The sequence below is a fragment of the Oryctolagus cuniculus genome, chromosome 7 (assembly GCF_051225735.1).
Source record: "Oryctolagus cuniculus isolate XC-2025 breed Fujian yellow rabbit chromosome 7, ASM5122573v1, whole genome shotgun sequence".
Lineage (NCBI taxonomy): Eukaryota > Metazoa > Chordata > Mammalia > Lagomorpha > Leporidae > Oryctolagus > Oryctolagus cuniculus.
The window spans coordinates 15,083,200-15,104,006 of NC_142873.1; the positions used below are offsets into that span (position 1 = coordinate 15,083,200).

Genomic DNA, 20,807 nt, shown 5'->3' on the forward strand with positions numbered 1-20,807 from the left:
GCAAGAGAGCACCCTGTGATGATTCATCCTCCAGCCTCTGTCTCTCCATAGAGTACCCTTCTACATATACAGCTGTCACTCATTTCTTCAGTATTCCTCCAGGGACACCCAGAGTGTTTTAGCCACATCAACCATGAGTCATGAGTATGTATGTAGTCTCTTCTTCCACTTTTGTCATGGCTATACATATTGTTGCAGAATGTTTTATATTTTGCTTTATCTGTAATAAAACCTTATGTATCTTCTTTATTAGTACATAAAATGTTTCCTTTTCTATGGCTTAAATTATTCCATTTTAAGAATATACCATAATTTATTTTCTCAATCACCTAGTGCTATCATTTGGAAAAGTGTTTTCCCTACCAAAACTCATGTTGAAATCTGATTCCCAATGTAACAGTGCTAAGACATGGTGGGATCTTTAAGAGGTGGTTAGGACTTTAAGAGGATTTAATTATTTCTTGCAAGGCTGGATCAATTCTCATGAAAGCAGGCTGTGTAGAGCAGGTCAACTCCTTTGTCTCCTGCCTCTAGCCCATATGCACATGCTTGGCTTACATATTTTGGCCCTGAGTTGATATAGTACATGGCCCTTATAGGAAGTCAAGCAGATATAGCACAACACTCTTGGATTTCCAGAACCAGAGGTCAAAATAAACCTATTTTCTTCACCAATTAAAGTAGTCTCAACTATTCTGTTATTGCAACAGAAAACAGAATGAAAAAAATATGTACTGGAGGAACTTATCTGCATTTTCCCTTATTTTGCAGTAAGATAATGCTAAAATTATTAACTTTTAAGGAATATTTCACATACATGAAAATACTTCTGTAGAAGATAAATCCTCAGAAATAAAATTCCATGTGCATTTAAATAAATCAAACTTATAAAATACTTCTTAGGGATATTGCCATGAACTTACAAGCATTTGTTTAATGGTTAAGATGCTGTTTGGGACACCTGTGTCCCATACCAAAGAGTCTGTCTTTGAGTCCCAACTCTACTCAAGCTTCCATCTTCCTGATAATATGCACCTGGAAGGCAGCAAGTGATGGCTAAAGTGGTTAGGTGCCTGCCTCCCACATGAAAGATCCAGGTGGAGTTCCAATCTATGGTTTTACCCCGGCCCAGCCTTGGGTAGTGCAGGTATTCAGAGAGGGAACCAGCAGATGGGAGATATTTCTGTTTCTCTCTGCCTCGCCCTCTCCTTTTTCCGCTCTCTCTCTTTCAAATAATAATCTAAAACCCCCAATCTCCCTTTAGAAATTATATTTCTGGGCGAACATAGCCGAAGCCGGCGAGGACAGCGGCGCCCGCGCCCTGCAGCCCCGTGCTGTGCCCCGCGGCCGCCGCCACCGCCGTCGCCAGGCGCGATCGCGGGCCCGGGGCCAGGCGCGGGCGCGGGCGCGGCGCCGGCGCTGGTGGCCCCGGAGGCCGCCTCGGTGCGGCAGAGCCTGGGGCCGGCGTGGCTCGAGGGCCGCCAGCTCGATTTCCTCATGCGGCAGCCGAGCGTCACCATCGGCCGCAGCTCGTCGCAGGGCTCCGTGGACCAGAGCAGGCGCCTGTCCAGCTTCATCTCGCGGTGCCACCTGCAGCTCAGCTTCCAGGAGCCGCACTTCTACCTGCGCTGCCTCGGCAAGGACCGCGTCTTCCTGGACGGCGCCTTCCAGCAGCGCGGCGCGCCCGCCCTGCAGCTGCCCAAGCAGTGCACCTTCCGGTTCCCCACCACGGCCATAGATCCAGTTCACGTCTCTGTACCACAAAGAGGAGGCCCCGGAGTCCCCGCTCCAGCCGCTGTATCCCCAGATCTCCCCGCTCAAGATCCACATCCCGGAGCCGGATCTCCGGGGCATGGTCAGCCCGATCCCTTCTCTGACCGGCACGATCAGCGTCCCTAACTCCTGCCCGGCCAGTCCACGTGGAGCTGGGTCCTCCGGCTACCGCTTCGTCCAGAACGTGCCCTCGGACCTGCAGCTGGCCGCCGAGTTTGCCGCAAAGGCCGCCTCAGAGCAGCAGGCAGACGCGTCCGGAGGCAACAGCCCCAAGGACGAGTCGAAGCCGCGGTACTCTACGCGCAGCTGATCATGCAGGCCATCTCCTGGGCCCAGGACAGACAGCTCACGCTCAGCGGCATCTACGCACACATCACCAAGCCTTACCCCCACCACCCTACCGCCGACAAGGGCTGGCAGAACTCCATCCGTCACAACGTCTTGCTGAACCCCTACTTCATCAAAGTCCCCCGCTCCCAGGGGGAGCCGGGGAAGGGGTCTTTCCGGTGGATCAACGCAGCCTCCAAGGCCAAGCTGGTGGAGCAGGCGTTCCAGAAGCGTCGGCAGCGGGGCGTGTCCTGCTTCCGCACCTGCTTTGGGCCCCTGTCCTCCAGTAGTGCTCCTGCTTCACCCACCCACCCCGGGCTCACGTCCCCTCGTTCCAGTGGCCTGCGGTCACCAGAGTGTCTGTTCCGGGAGGGCTCCCCCGTCCCACATGACCCTGACCTTGGGTCAAAGTCAGCCTCCCTTCCTGAGTACCGGTATTCCCAGAGCGCGCCGGGCTCCCCCATCAGCGCCCAGCCAGTGGTCATGGCTGTGCCCCCTCGGCCGTCCAGCCTCATGGCTAAGCCAGTGGCCTACATGCCGGCCTCCCTCATGATCTCTCAGCAGCCCTCAGGCCACGCGATCCACGTGGTGCAGCAGGCCCCCACCGTCACCATGGTCCCAGTGTCACCACCACTGCCAGCTCCGCCAACGGGTACATCCTCGCCAGCCAGGCCTCGGCCGGAGGCCCCCACGATGCAGTGGGCTCGGCAGTGCTGGACCTGGGCACTCAAGCCAGAGGATTGGAAGAGAAAACCACCATTGCATTTGCCACAATCCCTGCGGCCAGCCGGGTCATTCAGACCATGGCCAGCCAGATGGCCCATGCAGTCCCTGAACACACGGTCACCATCCTGCAGCTGGCCGCCCCTGTGACCATCGGGCCCTCTCTACCCTCCTTCGTGACTTCCCTTCATGGAAGACGTATGGACACCTTAGGTGGCTTCACTTCTGTTTCCGGAGGAGAGGTGGGAGCTGTGTTCCGGGTCTGTTCTTAGACTGAGCTGTGTCCCACAGGCCCAGGTGCGGGAGGGAAATTTTTTTTTCCTTACCTGAACCATGATTCTCTCGTAAAAATAATTTCGAGGGGAGGGACAGGTGTTCAGGGTGTGTGTACGAGAGTGTGGGAGAGCGTGTGAATGTGTGTTTTTTTTTTTTTTTCACAGTGACTGAGTATTTTTTACATTATGTCGAATAATCAGTGCTTTAAAAAGCAGTGGTGTCCTATCAGGCGGGCACCTCGGTTCCAGAGCTCAGGCCGTGCAGGTCCGGTCCTGGAACAGCGCCCATCCCACACCCACGGCCGCCCACACCGGCACTCAGGGACAGGAAGTGGACAGGCCCACGCCGGGTGCCTTCTCAATTCAGTGGGGTACAGTGTTGTTTTTTTTTTTTTAATTTAATAAGGAACCATACTTTTTAAAAAAAATTTTAGATCTGAATGTGATTTCTAATTGTATCAGATGTTAATGTTTTAAAGCTACAACAAAGTTTAAAATTTCTACCTTTTCTGTTTATTTTAACTGTTCTTTTTAGCTATTAAATAATTGGATATGGATCAGGAAGTTTTGTTTCTCCTTTTAGCATTTGTTTCTAGAACCAGAAATAAAATTATCTATGAAAGAAAAAGAAAAGAAATTATATTTCTGAAAAGCATGTGCCAAGTGCCAAGACACTGCAGCAAAAAAATATTCTACGTGAAGGATCTCTGTGAGTGAGATCCCAACAGAAAGAAATAGCCATCAAACAAGGAGGTACTGTTCACTGAAGGGAGGAGAGATCTTCCAGTTTGCTAATGGTCTTGTCTAAATACTGACAGAGTCTGTGCATTCAAAAGGCTTCTGTGGCCTAGGCAGCTCATGTCAAGAGCCTCGCATGGTCACTAACATCACACATAAGAGTGTTAACTGTCAAATTAGCAACAGGAGTCACTGTGCACTAACTCCTCATGCAGGACCTCTGTCTACAATGAGCTGTGTTATGAGAATTAAATGTGGTACTTGCTCTCAAACACTTTTGTGTGTGTGTCTGTGTGCAAATTGTTGAAATCTTTACTTAGTATAGAGTTGGTTTTCTGTGTACAAAGTTAACTGAAAATGAATCTTAATGGAGAATGGGACTGGGAAGGGGAGAGGAAGGAGGAGGTGGGGTGGAGTGTGGGTGGGAGGGCAGGTATGCTGGGAAGAATAGCTACATTCCTAAAGTTGTACATAAGAAACTTGTATTTCTTAAAAATAAATAAATTAATTAAAAATTATATTTCTGGGGCTGGTGCAGTGGCGCACTAGGTTAATCTTCCACCTGCGGTGCCAGCATCCCATATGGGCACCAGTTCTAATCCCAGTTGCTCTTCTTCCAGTCAGCTGTCTGCTGTGGCCTAGAAAAGCAGTGGAGGATGGCCCAAGTGCTTGGACCCCTGCACCCGCATTGGAGACCTGGAGGAAGCACCTCCTGGATTCAGATCGGCACAGCACCGGCCGTTGTGGCCACTTGGGGAGTGAACCAATGGAGGTAAGGCCTTTCTCTCTGTCTTTCTCTCTCTCTTTCTCATTGTCTGTAATTCTGCCTGTCAAGTAAATAAATAAAATCTTTTAAAAATTGTATTTCTAGGGGCCAGCGCCATGGCTCATTTGGATAATCCTCCACCTGCGGCACCGGCATCACATATGGGCTCCGGGTTCTGGTCCCGGCTGCTCCTCTTCCAGTCCAGCTCTCTGCTGTGGCCCGGGAAGGCAGTGGAGGATGGCCCAGGTGACTGGGTGCCTGTACCCACATGGGAGACCAGGAAAAATCACCTGGCTCCTGGCTTTGGATCGGTGCAGTTCCAGCCTTAGTGGCCATTTGGGGGGTGAACCAACAGAAGGAAGACCTTTTTCTCTGTCTCTCTCTGTCTAACTCTACCTGTCAAATAAGTAAAAAAAATATATTTCTAAAGGTAATGTGAAAAAGTATCTATTGTTCCACAGATTTGTCAACAAGTTGTGCTATCAAACTCAGCTCTTTGCACAGCTATTATTAAGAATATAGTAATTAATCTACCTAATATTTTTCTTGCTATTAGTAAGTATTTATATAAGAACTTTGTAATTCCTTTTCTGTAATTTGCATACTAATATTTTTACCACTCTCTATTGGATCTATTCATTTTTAAAATCAGTTATAGAAGTGTTTTATTCATTAATGAAATTATTCTTATTTCTATGATAGTTGTTGAGAATATTTTCCTTAGGTAAGAATCTGGGTTTGGGGGTCAGTGCTGTGTCACAGTCAGCTAAGCCTCCACCTGCAGCACCAGCGTCCCAGTTGGTGCTGGTTTGTGTCCTGGCTACTCCTCTTTCTATCCAGCTTTCTGCTATGGCTCGGGAAAGAAGTTGAAGATGGCACAAGTGTTTGGTCCCCTGCATCTGCATGGGAGACCTGGAAGAAGCTCTAGCTCCTGGTTTTGGATCAGCCCAGCTCTGGCCATTGTAGCCATTTGGGGAGTGAACCAGCAGATGGAAGACCTTTTTCTCTATCTCCCTCTCTCTGTCTGTAACTACTTCTCAAATAAATGCAATATTAAAAAAAGAATCTGGCTTTTGATCCTTTTTTCTCCAATTATTCTCTGCCATGCAAGAAGTTTTAATTTTTGTTTTTTTTTTCCTTCTCCCAGTGTGTATTCATTGTGTTTCATTCAGAGATCTATTGGCTTTTAGTTTATAAATGTATTTCTGCATTCTCTATTCTACTCCATTGATCTATGTATCTATTACACACATGTTTTCTGCTGTTTTGGTTAATATTGTTTTATAGCATATGGTTTTCAAAGATTTATTTATTTATTTGAAAGGCATCATTACAGAGAGGCAGAGGTAGAGACACAGAGAGAGAGAGGCCTTCCATCTGATGGTTCACTCCCCACATGTCCACAGCAGCCCAAGCTGCACCAATCCAAAGCCAGGAGCCAGGAGCTTCCTTCAGGTCTCCCACATGGGTTCAGGGACCCAAGGACTTGGGCCATCTTCTACTGCCTTCCCAGGCCATAGCAGAGAGCTGAATCAGAAGTGGAGCAGCCAGGACTCAAACCTATCCCATATTGGAGCGTCTGGGTTGGACTCCTGGCTCCACTCTGAGTAAAGCTTCCTGCTTGCACTCATCTTAGGAAGCAGCAGATAGTAGTTCACATACTTGAGCTCCTGCTACCCATGTGGGATACCCAACTGAAGCTTTGGCTCCTGGCTTTGGCGTGGCCTAGCATCAGCTACTGCAGGCATTTGGAGTACTGAACCGACAGGACAGGAGATTCATATTTTCTCTCTTTCTCTCTCTCTATCTCTTCCATTCCCCCTCTTTCAAATAACAAAATGAAAATAACCAAAAATTTTATTTGTTTAAATGTTAATAATAGTACGCTGACACACTTAAATGTATTTTTAGCTTTAATTTTGATGGTGAATTTCTGGAAGTTCTCCCATTTTAAAGCTTTTAAAGACTATAGTTTTTAAAGGCTCTTCCATATTTGCTTTATTCAAGGTGTTTCATTTAATATTTAGTAAGTTTTTGGGGGGCCTGCATTGTGGTACAGTGTGTTAATCATCAGCCTATGATTCTGGCTTCCCATAGAGGTGCCTGTTTGAGTCCTGACTGCTCCACTTTTGATATATCTCCCTGCTAATGTCCTGGGGAAAACAACAGAAGGTGGCCCACGTACTTGGGCCCCTACCTTCATGTGGGAGATGTGGATGAAGCTCCTGGCCCTTGGCTCCTGGTTCCTGGATTCAGCCAGGCCCAGCCCTGACTATTGCAGCCATATGGGAGGTGACCCAACAAATGGAGGATCCATCTTTGTCTCTCCCCCTCTCTCTGTAACTCTGCCTTTCAAATAAGTAAACTGAATTTTTTAATATAAAATAAAAAATAAGTCTTGTTTCTGAATATTGTGCATTAGCCCTCTATGTCCATTTCCAATCTCCACTTTCTTATTTTCCTGAATTGCAGAAGCTGAAAACACACAATCCAAAAAACCTCAGTTTTCACATCATCACTCTTGCTACTAGGTTTCTGACTGCAAGTTAGTTTTCTCCAGAACAAACCAAGGGACCACTGAAAAGAACTTGTGTAAACAGGGAATGGAGTCACCAGTAGAGAATCAAGTTGGTTTGGTTGCACCGGGCAGGCTCCAAGTTTCAGTGTAAAAGTCCATCACATGGCCATTTGTAGACAGGACTAACTTCCCGCACATAATGTAGGCTATGGCTGTCTCTTTCTCCTCCCATCTGTAGTCACATCCTAGACTCTGGACCAGCACACAGTTGTTAAACTAATGGTACTGGTGTGGCTTTCCTGCAAGCAGGTGACCCCAACACTATGCTTCTCACACATAAAGAACCTTAGCATCACACAGATCCATCAGGATTAACCAGAATTCAGCTCTTAACTTTGCAGTCTGTCCTTTTCAAGAGGCTGACACTTCCTAATAAATAACTGATCAGACATCCTCTAGCTTGGAGAAGTTGTAGAAAATATCTAAAACAATATCCTAAGGGTACCTGATGGATTTTCATAACATCTCACATTTAATTAAGAAGAGCAAGATCGATGTAATTGCATTTGTCAGGCGCAGGCTGGTCCACAGCTACAGATGAAAGCAGTTTCACGGAATGCTGATGGCAGAAGCAAAATCAAAGTTGGAAGACAAATGGGCAGCAGGACACAGTAGCAATAAGCATGCACCATTTTATCCCAAAAATTTGAGAATGAAGGGAAAAAAAAATAGGATTGCCACTCAAGAACAAAGTGGTATGGGGAGCTTTCAGAAATGGAAATTACTGGGATATTTCCATTCTGATGGGAAGGAAGGAGTAAAAGAAAAGACACTGAAGTAACAGAAGAAAGTACAGAGAGATGATAGACACATCCTAGGCAGCAGGATTAGCCTCAGGCATGTGGCAATTTTTCCATGTTGGGGAGAAGGAGGCAAGTCTGGGTTGGGGTGCTTGAGTATGAACCTCTTGTCACAGAGAATTGACTCAGTCCTTACGTTGTTCCTTCTACTTTCTCTATGACATAGTAGGTAAGATCTTCAGTTGAGACAGGAAGAAAAAGTGTGCTCAGCTATTTGAAGAGTTAGGAAAAGACTCAAACTAGTTTCTGTGGAAATGGATAGAAAAGATGGGTAGGGAAATTTAAAACTCAAGCTTCCTAGAAACCACACTGAATGACACAGGAAGCACTTGGGAAGTTTGTGTCTGCAATGGCACATTAAATATGAATATGTTCTTTTGAGGGGCCAGCATTGCAGAGTAACTGGTAAAGCCACCATCTGCAGTGCCAGTATCTCATTTGGGTGCAGGTTTGAGTTGGGGCTGCTCCACTTCTGATCCAGCTCCCTGCTAATGCCTCTGGGAAAGCAAAATAAAATGGCCCACGTCCTTGGATGTGTGCACCCACATGGGAGAACCAGATGGAGTTCCAGGCGCCTGTCTTCAGTTTGGCCCTGTCCTGGACATTGTAACCATCAGGAGAGTGAACAAGAGGATGGAAGATTTCTTTGTGTCTCTCTTTCTGTAACTCTGACTTTCAAATAAAATAAATAAATCTTTAATAAAATTTCTTTTGAAAGTCTTCCCAGCCTTAATGTGATGACCCCAAATCTGACAGATTTGTTCTCCTTATCTACCTCACATGTCCTGTTTGTACAGTTTTGTCACTGGCCTCCTAATTTGTTCTCAAGATTTAGAGCATCTCTTTGCTCAATTCTAATTTCTGAGAAACTCAACTAGTGACTCATCTGGTATTTCAGTTTTTAATTTTTTTTTTTTTTGCTGTATAACAGAACAGACCACTCCCAAACTTAGTGCCTTATAATCACAACCATTCATTTATCTTACAATTCCCTGTGTTGGCAATATGGACTTGGCTTTCTGGGGGTGGTTCTTCTGTGGATCGTGGCCAGGCTCACTCATGTGCTGTAGGCAACTTCCTGGTTTGCTTGATGACTTCACGACTGATAGCCTGTTGATGTTTTTCAGCTTGAGCAAAGAGGGTGATGGGAATATCTCTCACCACTCATCAGGCTTGCCCAGGAATCTTTACATGGTAGTAACTGCAGGATTTTCAAGGACAGGAGAGAAGAAGGCAAAAACCCCAAAATATGTCATTTTCAAGCACTTAGTTACAACACATTAAACATAGAAAACAAGTCAAACAGCCAAATCTTAAATGAATGGATGGAAAAGAGATTATACCTCTGGATAGAATGAGTTGAAAAGTGTACATTGCATAAAGGCATGAGTACAGGAATGAGAATTTGGATGAGAAGAATTTGTGGTCACTTCTTATTATCAACTACAGTGCCCTTCCTACCAAGATTCGGATATACCTTGATCTTCCACAACAGCTCCATTTCAAGAGCCTAGTTCTACTCATACCTGTGTTGACCACCTGATAGTTATTCTTCCATATTAGGTTAAATGTCCTCCAATGCATTCTAATGGGTTCTTGTATCCACTGAAACATAAAATGCACAGTGAATGGTTTTATTGTTACCTGACCGATATATCACAGTGCTTTTAGCAATGGCAGATGGGCAAATACCCCTCTCTTTCCTGTTCTTTATATACTACCTTTGCAGCCTTCTTTCCTTTATTTGTTTGGCTACTCTTTGTCAATACATATTGTCACACTTTTCTGCTTACTTTCTAGTCTAGAATGTCTTCCTTTGTGGGTATTATCCAGGCTTAAAAAGCCAGTTAGGTCTCACCAACTCATCCTAAATATGATATGAATCAGGTATTTTGTACAGCAGTTAAGATTCCTCTTGTGATGCCTGCATCCCATAGCAGAGTGACTGGATTTTAGTTCTGGCTCAACTTTAAATCCCATGTTCCTGCTAATGTGCATACTGAGAGGCAGCAGGTAGTGGCTCAAGTAGTTGCAACCCTGCCACCCATGTGCGAGACCTGGACTGAGTTTCTAACTCCTGGCTTTGGCCTCACCCAGATCACTCTTGCTCTCTCTTTCTCTCTCCCTCTCCCTTTCAAACAAATAAAAAAGGAAGTAAATAAATAACTATAATTTTCTGAGTGTACAGGATATTACATTTTCCTAATAGTGGAATAAACTCCATCACTCTTTGCTTACATTTTCAATGTAATTAAACTAGCAGCAGAACAGAAATTTTGCTGAGGTCTATTACAATTTCAGTGGGCATGTTGTTTTTAGTATAATCAAAACTGACCTATTACACATCCATATCTTTTTGATCTAAGGACTGTGTGTGTGCACGTATGTGCAAGTGTATATGGGGATGGGAGGAGGCATAACAAGTGAACCTAAGGAGCAAAAGAAAAAAACACAAAAGGGAATGCAAAGGAGAAAGTGTTTGGAGACAGATGCCTCATAGCAGAGGCCTGTAAATTTGTGAGTGTGTGTGTAAAGTTGTCCATTATACACTTAAAATTTATCAGTCACTCAACGTGTGTTTATTGGGTGCCTGCTTTGAGACTCACATCATGCTCAGGGTCATGAAGCTCACCCCAGGGTGAGGACTGCACTGGATATAATTCTATCAGTGGCCTGGTTCAGTCTTTCTGGAGTAAGATTCTGGCACAAGAGAAGGTGGAGAAGAGGAGCCAGGAGGCTTCCACATGCAAGCTTGGCTGATTGAAACCATCCCTCCCCTGTGAAACACTTGCTCTGACTTCAGGGTCAGGAGATGAAGCACCACTCCTCTCCTCGCTCTCCATGTGGAGTTGTTTTAGAGGTGATACAGCTCTTGCAGGCAGAACTGGAGCCTCCTCCCTACCCCTCTCTAGCACCAGGCCATCTGGCTAGCTCGAAGAGAAAAACCAGGAAAAAGAATTTGGTTGGCATCTACTAGAAATTAGCTCCACTTTAAAAGCAAGGAGGCAGGGGGCTGGTGCTGTGGCATAGTGGGTAAAGCCACCACCTGCAGTGCTGGCATCCCATATGAGCACTGGTTCTTTTCCTGGCTGCTCCTCTTCTGACCCAGCTCTCTGCTATGGCCCGGGAAAGCAGTAGAAGATGGCCCAAGTGCTTGGGCCCCTGCACCCATGAGGGAGACCCAGCAGAAGCTCCTGGATCCTGGCTTTGGATCAGTACAGCTTCCCCAACTGTGGTCAATTGGAGAGTGAACCAGTGGATGGAAGACTTTCTCTCTCTCTCTCTCTCTCTCTCTCTCTCTCTCTCTCTTTCTCTGCCTCTCTTTATCTCTTTATGTGTAACTCTTTCAAATAAATAAATAAAATCTTTAAAAATAAATAAGAAGATGATAATGTTAGGTGAGAATCAGGAGCTGTTGGAAATTACTTTCAGAGCCTTGCGACTCTCAGCTTCAGAAAAAGATTGCATGGCTTCCTCCCATCAGGAAGACAAGTCAGGAAGAAAGTCTATTTCTCTTCTTGTCAGTGCCGAAATGGCACTTTTGATGGCAGCAAGGAATGGACAAATGATTTCACTCTCAAACTCATCTAAGTGTTTTTTATCCTTATCATTAAAATTAATAACTGACATTCAGTACCTACAAGGCAGCAAATATTGCTTTAGGCAACTTATACATGTTATCTTATTGAATGCTCAACATGAGCCATTTTGATGGATAGCATTAGTCCCACTTTGCAAATTAAAAAACTGAGTTCACCAAGTTATGTTCATCCCCCAAGATCACGGACTGAATTTTTTCTTTAAAATTTTTTAAAGGTTTATTTTATTTATATGAGAGTTACAGAGAGAGTAGAAACAGAGAGAGAGGTCTTCCATGCACTGGTTCATTCCCCAAATGGCTGCCATATCCAGAGCTGAGCTGACCTGAAGCCAGGTAAGCCAGGAGCTTTTTCCAGGTCTCCCATAAGGGTGCAGGGTCCCAGGGACTCGGGCCTTCTTCTGCTGCTTTCTGTCTCTACCTCTCTCTGTAACTCTGTCTTTCCAATAAATAAAAACAAATCTTTTAAAACAAAAAAGCATATGTTGTCCTGAAAGGTAGTTCTATGGGCTAAAATCTACACCAAATCCTCCGAAGTTCTTTCAAAAAAAAAAAAAAGTGTAAAAGTGTTGTGGGAAATCATGGAAAGATGTAAATCAGAGAAATCAGAGCAGTAGCTTGTGTGTTTAGTTTTACGTTCTTTTTTTTTTTTTTTTTTTTTTTGACAGGCAGAGTGGATAGTGAGAGAGAGAGAGACAGAGAGAAAGGTCTTCCTTTGCCGTTGGTTCACCCTCCAATGGCCACCACGGCTGGCGCACTGCGGCCTGCACACCGCACTGATCCGAAGCCAGGAGCCAGGTGCTTCTCCTGGTCTCCCATGGGGTGCAGGGCCCAAGCACTTGGGCCATCCTCCACTGCACTCCCTGACCACAGCAGAGAGCTGGCCTGGAAGAGGGGCAACTGGGACAAAATCCGGTGCCCCGACCGGGACTAGAACCCGGTGTGCCGGCGCCGCTAGGTGGAGGATTAGCCTACTGAGCCACGGCACTGGCCAGTTTTAGGTTCTTAAAAATATGATGTTAGCTTCTGAGTGAAGATGCAGCTAAGGGAGGAGTGGAAGCATGGATGTCAGCTAAGAAGCTCTACACAGCCCAGCTTGGGGGGGGGAGGGTATCTGTGCCTAACCCAATGTGTTTGTGTATGAGGGAGTACTAGGAAAACAGTGTGACCTTTAAACTCCCTGTTTGACCTTTAGCAAATGGTTTTATCCCCCTAATCTTCTATGTTCTCACCTATAAAATGGAGAAAATAAGTTACTATGTGGGGTTGTCCTGAGGATTAGTTTAGTATGTAAAAAGGCTTGGAATAATACACAGCAAAATTATGTAAAAAAAAAATAGTTGTGGAGAAACTGTTTTCTATTTATTTTTGTATTCCTTTCAGGGCCTAACACAACATCTGTCTTCTGGTAGCTGGTCAATAAAGATATGTTGAATTGAAATGTGTTACTGATGGCCAGCGCGTGGCTCAATAGGCTAATCCTCCGCCTAGCGGCGCCAGCACAGTGGGTTCTAGTCCCGGTCGGGGCGCCGGATTCTGTCCCAGTTGCCCCTCTTCCAGGCCAGCTCTCTGCTGTGGCCCGGGAGTGCAGTGGAGGATGGCCCAAGTGCTTGGGCCCTGCACCCACATGGGAAACCAGGAGAAGCACCTGGCTCCTGCCTTCGGATCAGCGCGGTGTGCCGTCTGCAGCGTGCCAGCCGTGGAAACCATTGGAAGGTGAACCAACGGCAAAGGAAGACCTTTCTCTCTGTATCTCTCTCTCACTGTCCACTCTGCCTATCAAAAAAAAAAATGTGTTACTGATGTACCACCAGTAGCTTACGTAGGCTGAGTTATTGTTTTCATTAGCAGGGAGTATTCTGTTGATGATATTTTAGAGCAATGCATTTCTCAAAGTCTTCTGTCGCTCTCCACTCCCACCCTAATTCTGGCTTTCATAATCTCTTGCACAAACTATTGCAATAACAATAACTCATCTTCACAGCTCCAGGCTTCCTCCTCCCCAGTCTAGCCTACATACTGTGACAAATCTTATTTTCTGAAACACAGGTCAGATTGTGTAGATCCCCTTTTCAAAAACCTTGAGTGGTTTCCTAAGGCCATAGAATTCAGTCCCAGTTCCACAGTGTGGTGCTGGGGAGATCGCCACAATCCAGGCCAGCCTTTCCATGCATGCATTCCTGGTCTACTGCCCTCCCCAAACATAGGCCCGCTACCCAGCCTCTGTACCTTTGTTCAGGCTGTTTCCTTTACAAGAAATGTACTCCCCATGTATATCAACTGCTTATAATTCACCTAACGAGACCTTGTTAAAATGCTACCTTCTCCATGAATTATTCTCTGACCTTGCACTGAGAAAAAGGAAAATGAAATCTCTCTCCCCTCCTTTTGTTGCTAATAAGCATTACTTCCCTCCCTCCCATTGGGCGTCTTCCATGTTACCCAAGCTCCATGTCCTGTCTCAGGGTAAATGAGGAAACAGGGCTTGAAACAGGAGCACAAAAAAGAGGTGGATTGGATATGGAATGAGAACTTGATCCCAGGCACTCTGATATCAATGTGAGCATCCCAAGTGGTGGCTTAACCCACTGCGCCACCACACCCACCCACCATTGTATTTTTGTAAAGAATACATTAGAAAATCTATTTAAAGTTTCTAGTATGGTAGGTGGCTAAAATGTAATGATGCTGCTGTTACTATAACATGTAGAACCAGCATGAGACTTGTAGTTATACAGACCCAGGGTCAAACATTAGCTTAAACATGTTATGAATTATATACCTCTTTGGTCAACCCACTTAACCTGTCAGCTTTTTCACTGCAGATAATAACACATACGAATCTAAGGAATTTTATGACAATTAGGAAGAGCTTAAAAATAATGTATGGAAGCAAATCCTTGATTAATACTCAACATGAGTGAGAAATTACCCTAAATATCTTATATGTATCAATCCATTTCATTCATAAAGGAACTCTATGAGGCAGGTATTGCTACTATCCTCTATAGATTAGGGATTTCACACAAAGGGGTTAAATGCCTTGTTCAGGATCAGACAGTTAACAAACTGTGGATCTGGTGTCTAATCCTAACCATTCTGGATTCATAGTCTAATGTTTTATAACAAATAGACAATGAAATTGAGTACCTGGCAACTGACAGGTTCCATATGAATGCTATAAGAAATACTAAGTGACCTCTTCTCATTCTGCCAAAATAGGGACTGTGCTTTACTCAACTCTATAATTTGACACCTTGTATATAGTCAGTGTCAGTTTGTACTGTTTTACAAAAGCCACTTATGCACCTCTCACCTCCATGTTCAGTAATGTCACATTGATAGCTTGAAATTAATGATGTGGAAGTATTGTATCACAGGAATAAGCCAGTGCCACAATGAATCCTGCGCTTTATAAACTGAGTCATTTAATTCCCTTTGGGGCTTAAGTTAGCTTGATTTGGGTTAACATCATTTACAATGCAAAGAGGTTAGCCCACTCAATCTGTTATTTGGGATGCTCTTAGGAAGGGTGAGAAGGAGAAATGTCATCCAGCAATATTCCCCCAAATTAATTCACTAGGAAGAATTTCAAAGATTATGACAGCATGTGACCTTCTCATAGAGGAATATAGCATTTGCTCTAAAAGTCCTACTTCATGAGATTATTTATTTAAAAATTCAGAAGGATTCTAAATGGGGGTTCTCCAATCTGTTGGTAATAGCAAGAAGACTAAGTCTTAGTTTCTTTATGAAACAGAAGAAAACACAGAGATTTGGGGAGAAAACAATCAACTTTCTGGTGTTCAGTGTTGCTCAGAAAATATAAAATATTCTAATGAGGCCTTAAAAGTTCTTGATCTAGTTCTTATGCTTTGATACTATGAGGAGTCAGAAGAGTCAATAGGCAGTTGAATTGGTCCTGGTGATAATGAGGACAGGAGACTCCCTCTAAGAGGGCACGAAATGCCTGCCTTCCCCAAAAGTTACATTTACTAGGATCAAAGTGCCATCCCACTCCTTGGGAGCTTTCAGTCTTATGAAAGTAGCAAAGGAGTGGTGATTCCACTATTCTGGTGGTTTTCGTCTCATCATTTGCAAGCTAGAGAGGACAGACCAGATCACAAATCTGCACTCTTGATGGGTTTTGTCCCTGCCTTCTAACATTGTTAGCTGCTGCTAAGTTTTTTTTTCTTTTCCCCAGTAATTGTTTAAAAGACTCAGACCCTCACAGTTCGGTGGGTTTCTGGCTCTCTTGGAACCCCCTTCTGGCTGCTTTGGGAGGAGGTTTCTGATAAATAAATCTTGCTTTATTCTCTGCCTTGTCCACATGCAAACTCTTCTTTCAGAGACAAAGAACTGAGGTAATCTTTCCCTGCCACTGGTGCACTTGCAGCATTATCCTTGGAGATCTATGTTGGCCCTTCTTCTGCCTATAATTAAATTGTGTTTGGAGACTAATTGACATCCAGCAATCATTACAGATGAACAAAAATGAGACTTGAGCTTAGAGTCAAGCAGGCCAGAGGATTTCCTGCTCATTATGTGTGAGGGCACTTGGAAAGAGTAACAACTAAAAGTACCTGCCACACCTGAGTGTGTCCTGGCAACTGGTTCAACACAAGTTAACTGGAAGGTCCCTGGAAACTAGAATTCTCAAGAGAATAACACTAGATAGTGCAAAGCATAGGTAGATCTCTTCCTTCGAAGAAGTACAGTGTCTGTGGTTTCATTTTCTGCAGTTTTAACTGCCTGTGATCTTAAATATTAAGTGAAAATTTTCAGAAATGAATAATGTGTATTTTTAAATTGTGTGTCATTCTGAGTAACATGAGAAAATTTTGACCCATATTGCAATCTCTCACCTGGAATGTGAATTATTCCTCGTCCAGCATATCCACATTGTATACATTAACCTCCCATGAGTCACTCAGTCATCTCAGTTATCAGATTAACTCTCATGACATCTCTGTGTTTGTGTTCAAGTAACCTCCAGTATACATAATAATGGACCCAAAGTACAAGAGTAATAATGCTGCCAATTCAGATGTCCCAAAGAGAAGCCATAAAGCCCTGGGAGCCAGGTCTCCCACATGAATGACAAGGACCCAGTCTCCTGAGTTTTCACCTGCTGTCTTAAAATACTGAACTTTGTGAAACAGACAACATCGAAAGTATCCACACCACAGTAGAACAGGAAATAGCTTGAGTCACTAAGAAGGATGAGACATCAGTTTGAAAAAAGCTCCTTTGGGGTCAGTGCTGTGTGTTGCAGGTAAAGCCTCTGCCTGTAGTGCCAGCATCCCTTATGGGCACTGGTTCAAGTCCTGGCTGCTCCACTTCCAATCCAGCCCTCTGCTATGGCCTGAGAAAGCAGTGGAAGATGGCCCAAGTCCTTGGGCCCCTGCACCCATGTGGGAGACCCAGAAGAAGCTCTGGGCTCCTGGCTTCAGATCAGTGTAGCTCCAACTGTTGTGGCCAACTGGGGAATGAACCAGTGGATGGAAGACCTCTCTCTTTCTCGCTGCCTATCCTCCCTCTGTGTAACTCTGACTTTCAAATAAAAGAATAAATCGTTAAAAAGAAAAAAAAAAGAAAAAATCCTCTTTAATAGCAACATGAATGCTACTAAAATTGAAGTAAGAGTGGGCTGGCAGTGTGGCATACCAGATTAAGCCATCACCTGCAACACTGGGATCACATATAGGAGTGCCAGTTCCAGTCCCGGCTACTCAGCTTCCTATACACCTCCCTGCTAATATGCCTGGGAAAGCATAGGAGGATGGCTCAAGTGCTTGGTCCCCTGGCACCACGTGAGAGATCAGGATGTTGTTCCTGGACCCATCTGGATTGGACTAGTCCCAGGGGTTGTGGCCATTTGGGGACTGAGCCAACAAATGGAAGATTCTCTCTCTCTCTCTCTCATTCTGTAAAATACATAAATTAATCTATTGAAAACTTGAGGCAAGGACGAACCTCAAATTGATAATGAAGCTTGGGTGGGAGAATGGTGAAATCATTGATGCTTTATAAAATTTTATGGGAACAATGCTCCAGAGAAATCATCAGTTTGCAAAAGCGTAGCTCATTTTAAGATGAAATGAGACAATGCTGAAAATGAAGCCCACAGTGCCAGACCATCCACATCCATTTTCAAGGAAAACAACATAATACTTTTCTGCTCTAACTGATGTGGACAATGATTAAAAGAACAAATAAGTCAAGACCATAGACATCACAATTGATTCAGCTTGGACTGAAAAATTAAAGTGGAGTGCTTTCTACTCCACACATACCAAAACTGTTGTGCCCAGATAAGTCACAGACAAGAACACAGCATCCCAATGGAAAATGTCAGCAAGTGGAATCCTGAAGGATTTTTGAAAAGAATTGTTTTGAGAAAGTAGTCAAAGCTTCAGAAGAATAACACCCAAAAACCTCCACCAGGGAGTCCCTCTCCACAGTGACAATGCTCCTGCTCATTCCTCTCATCAAGCAATGGCAATTTGGTGAGAGTTTCACAGGGAAATTGTTATAAACCCATCTTACAATACTGACTCGGTTCCTTTAAACTTATTTTTGCTTCCTAGTCTTAAAAAGTCTTTAAGGAACACCCATTTTTTCCCAACTAACAATATAAGAAAGGTTGCATTTACATAGTTAAAGTCCCAAAAACTTAATTCTTTAGGGAAGCACTAAATGGCTGATGCCATCACTTGCAAAACTGTCTTGACAAATACCACGTGTTCTCCCTGATCTGTGGTAACTAATAGATTACCTAAAAGGTGATCTATAGAGTAGAATTGACACTTTGAGATGTGATGATTTTGAACAGCCCTTATCTTCACTGTTGGGGACTTTTTTTTTTCATGCTATTTGTTGAACTCTTTACTTAATGTAAGGTATGAATACAAAGATATCTCATTAGTATAAAGTTAGCTGAAAATATTTTTGTAGAAAATAAGATGAGAATAAGACAGGGAGGAGGAAGAGGGGTGGAAGTGAAGACAGGAGGGAAGGTTGAGTGGGAAGAATCACTACGTTCCTAAATTTGTATATATGCAATTAATGAAATTTGAACAAATTAAATAAAAGATTTCTAGGTTTAAATAAGTGTCTTGAGCTTGATGGATTTTAATGCTAGAAATAAAGTTTATATTTTTATTTTAATTTCATATCTATTTTTAAAGTTCTCTAGTATTTGTCTTAATTCATCTAGCATAGTATCCTCAAAATTCAGCCATGTTTAAACATGTGTCAACATTTCTTACATTTTCAGGGTTCAACAATGTTCTATTGTATGTCATATTTTTTTTTATCTTTTCATCCACTAATGCACATTTAGGTTACTTCAACGTCCTTGCTGTGGTGAATAATGTTTCGATGACTATGAGTGTACAAATATATCTTTGAAACCCAGCTTTCAATTCTTTTGTGTGTCTACTCAGAATTGGAATTGCTGGATCATGTGGTAAATCTAACCCTTGTCTCAGAGGAAAAGCTTTCAATATTTCATCATTAATTGTGACATTCATGGTAGGTTTTTCATGAGTGGCTTTTATAATTTTAAGGTAATTTTTTTTTTTTGGACAGGCAGAGTGGACAGTGAGAGAGAGAGACAGAGAGAAAGGCCTTCCTTTTGCCGTTGGTTCACCCTCCAATGGCCACCACATCGGCCCCGTGATGTGTCTGATGGTCACCCAGACTGCCAGCCAGCACGACTGTGGGGAGCAACTCGGACTAGACTAAGTTACTGGAATTAAGACTTATTCTATGCATCTGCTCCCCCACAATATGGCGCTGGGAGAGGAGAAAACAGCTTCTACACAGCTGCCTCCAGTTCAGCCAATAAACTGTAGGACTTGCTCCTGATTGGAGGAGAGCAGCGTACTCGGCGTGTGGGCAGCCGAGTTGGGATTGGCGGAGGAGGACTATAAAGGAGGAGAGAGACGGCATGCACCAGGAACATCTAAGGGGAACATCTAAGGGGAACACCTGTGCAGCCCCCGAGAGAGCCGGCCGGTGGTGTGCTGCTCCCCTGCGGAAGTGGGGAAAGTGGCCAGGGGGAACCGCCCTTCCACGGAGGTGGAAGGGACAGTAGCCAACCCGGGAAGAACCAGCAGCAAACCCGGGGAGGGCCGAGCAGATGAAAGAACAGTGCAGGGTCCTGTGTCGTTCCTCCATGAAGACGGGGAGCGACATAATGGTGCCGTGACTCGGATAGGAAGCCTAGGCAGGGCTTAGTGTTGCTCCTCCACGAAGAGGGGGAGCGACATAATGGTGCCGTGACTCAGATAGGAAGCCTAGGCAGGGTTTAGTGTCGTTCCTCCACGAAGAGGGGGAGCGACACACGACCTCGTGGTGACCAGCTCCAAGGACCAATACTATGTCAAGATGTTCAAGCTGGGCGAGTGTGTGACCGGCACCATCGGCCCCACCCAGAACTTCGAGCCCCCACACTATGATGCTAGGCCCTGGGGGCACAGATTCAAAGGACAGAGCCAGGCAAGGAGGGGGCTGGGGATGGGCAGGGGCCAGATGATGACCCAGAACCTCCCTGCACATTCTGTCCTTGCACTTAAGAGGGCAGCAGAGGGTCTGGGAGCCAGCGGGGGGGGGGGGGGGGTGGCAGGCCCTGGAAGGCCTGAGGAGGCTTTGGCCCAGCAAGGGAAGGTGCTCATCACTCCTGCAGGGCGGACACCGGCTAGGGCAGGGTCTGGGCCCACATGGCCCCAGATGACATTGGGGAGCCCAGCAGGATCAGTGGGGGGCTGGGTGCCGACCACAGCCCCCACACCAGGCAGCACGAGGGGTCCCAGCGACCCAGCGTCCTCCCTCCCCACAGCGGCTTGTGCCCTTAAGTGACCTGCGCCCACCACACAGCCCCAGCGTGGGCAGCAGGGCCATCACCGAGGACTGGGTGTTTCCCGAGCTGCAGCCGGGCCACAGGTGCACCAGCCTCCGCCTGGCCGATTCCCCCGTCCACAGCAGGCTCTGGAAGCAACCAGGTGGAGCCTCGGAGGGGTCAGTCACTCACAGGAAAGCAAACACTGACCTGGTTCACACCGAGACCGGGGCCTGGTCCCAACTGCCACGGGGATGGGAGCCACCTTCTGCCCGGGAGCTTACAGTCAGCTTCAAAGGTGTGGACTGGGTCTCGGCCCCAGACGTGGGCACTCTGGGGTCCAAGCTCTGCAGGCTCAATAGGGTGGGGACCCTGGCTGTGCCC

The 20,807-nt window shown here is 45.3% G+C and overlaps 1 pseudogene; it reads left to right on the top strand.

Moving 5' to 3' along the window:
* The first annotated feature begins 1,347 nt into the window (after positions 1-1,347).
* Positions 1,348-3,108, top strand: LOC138850332 (forkhead box protein K1 pseudogene; annotated as a pseudogene).
* The last annotated feature ends 17,699 nt before the right edge of the window (positions 3,109-20,807 follow it).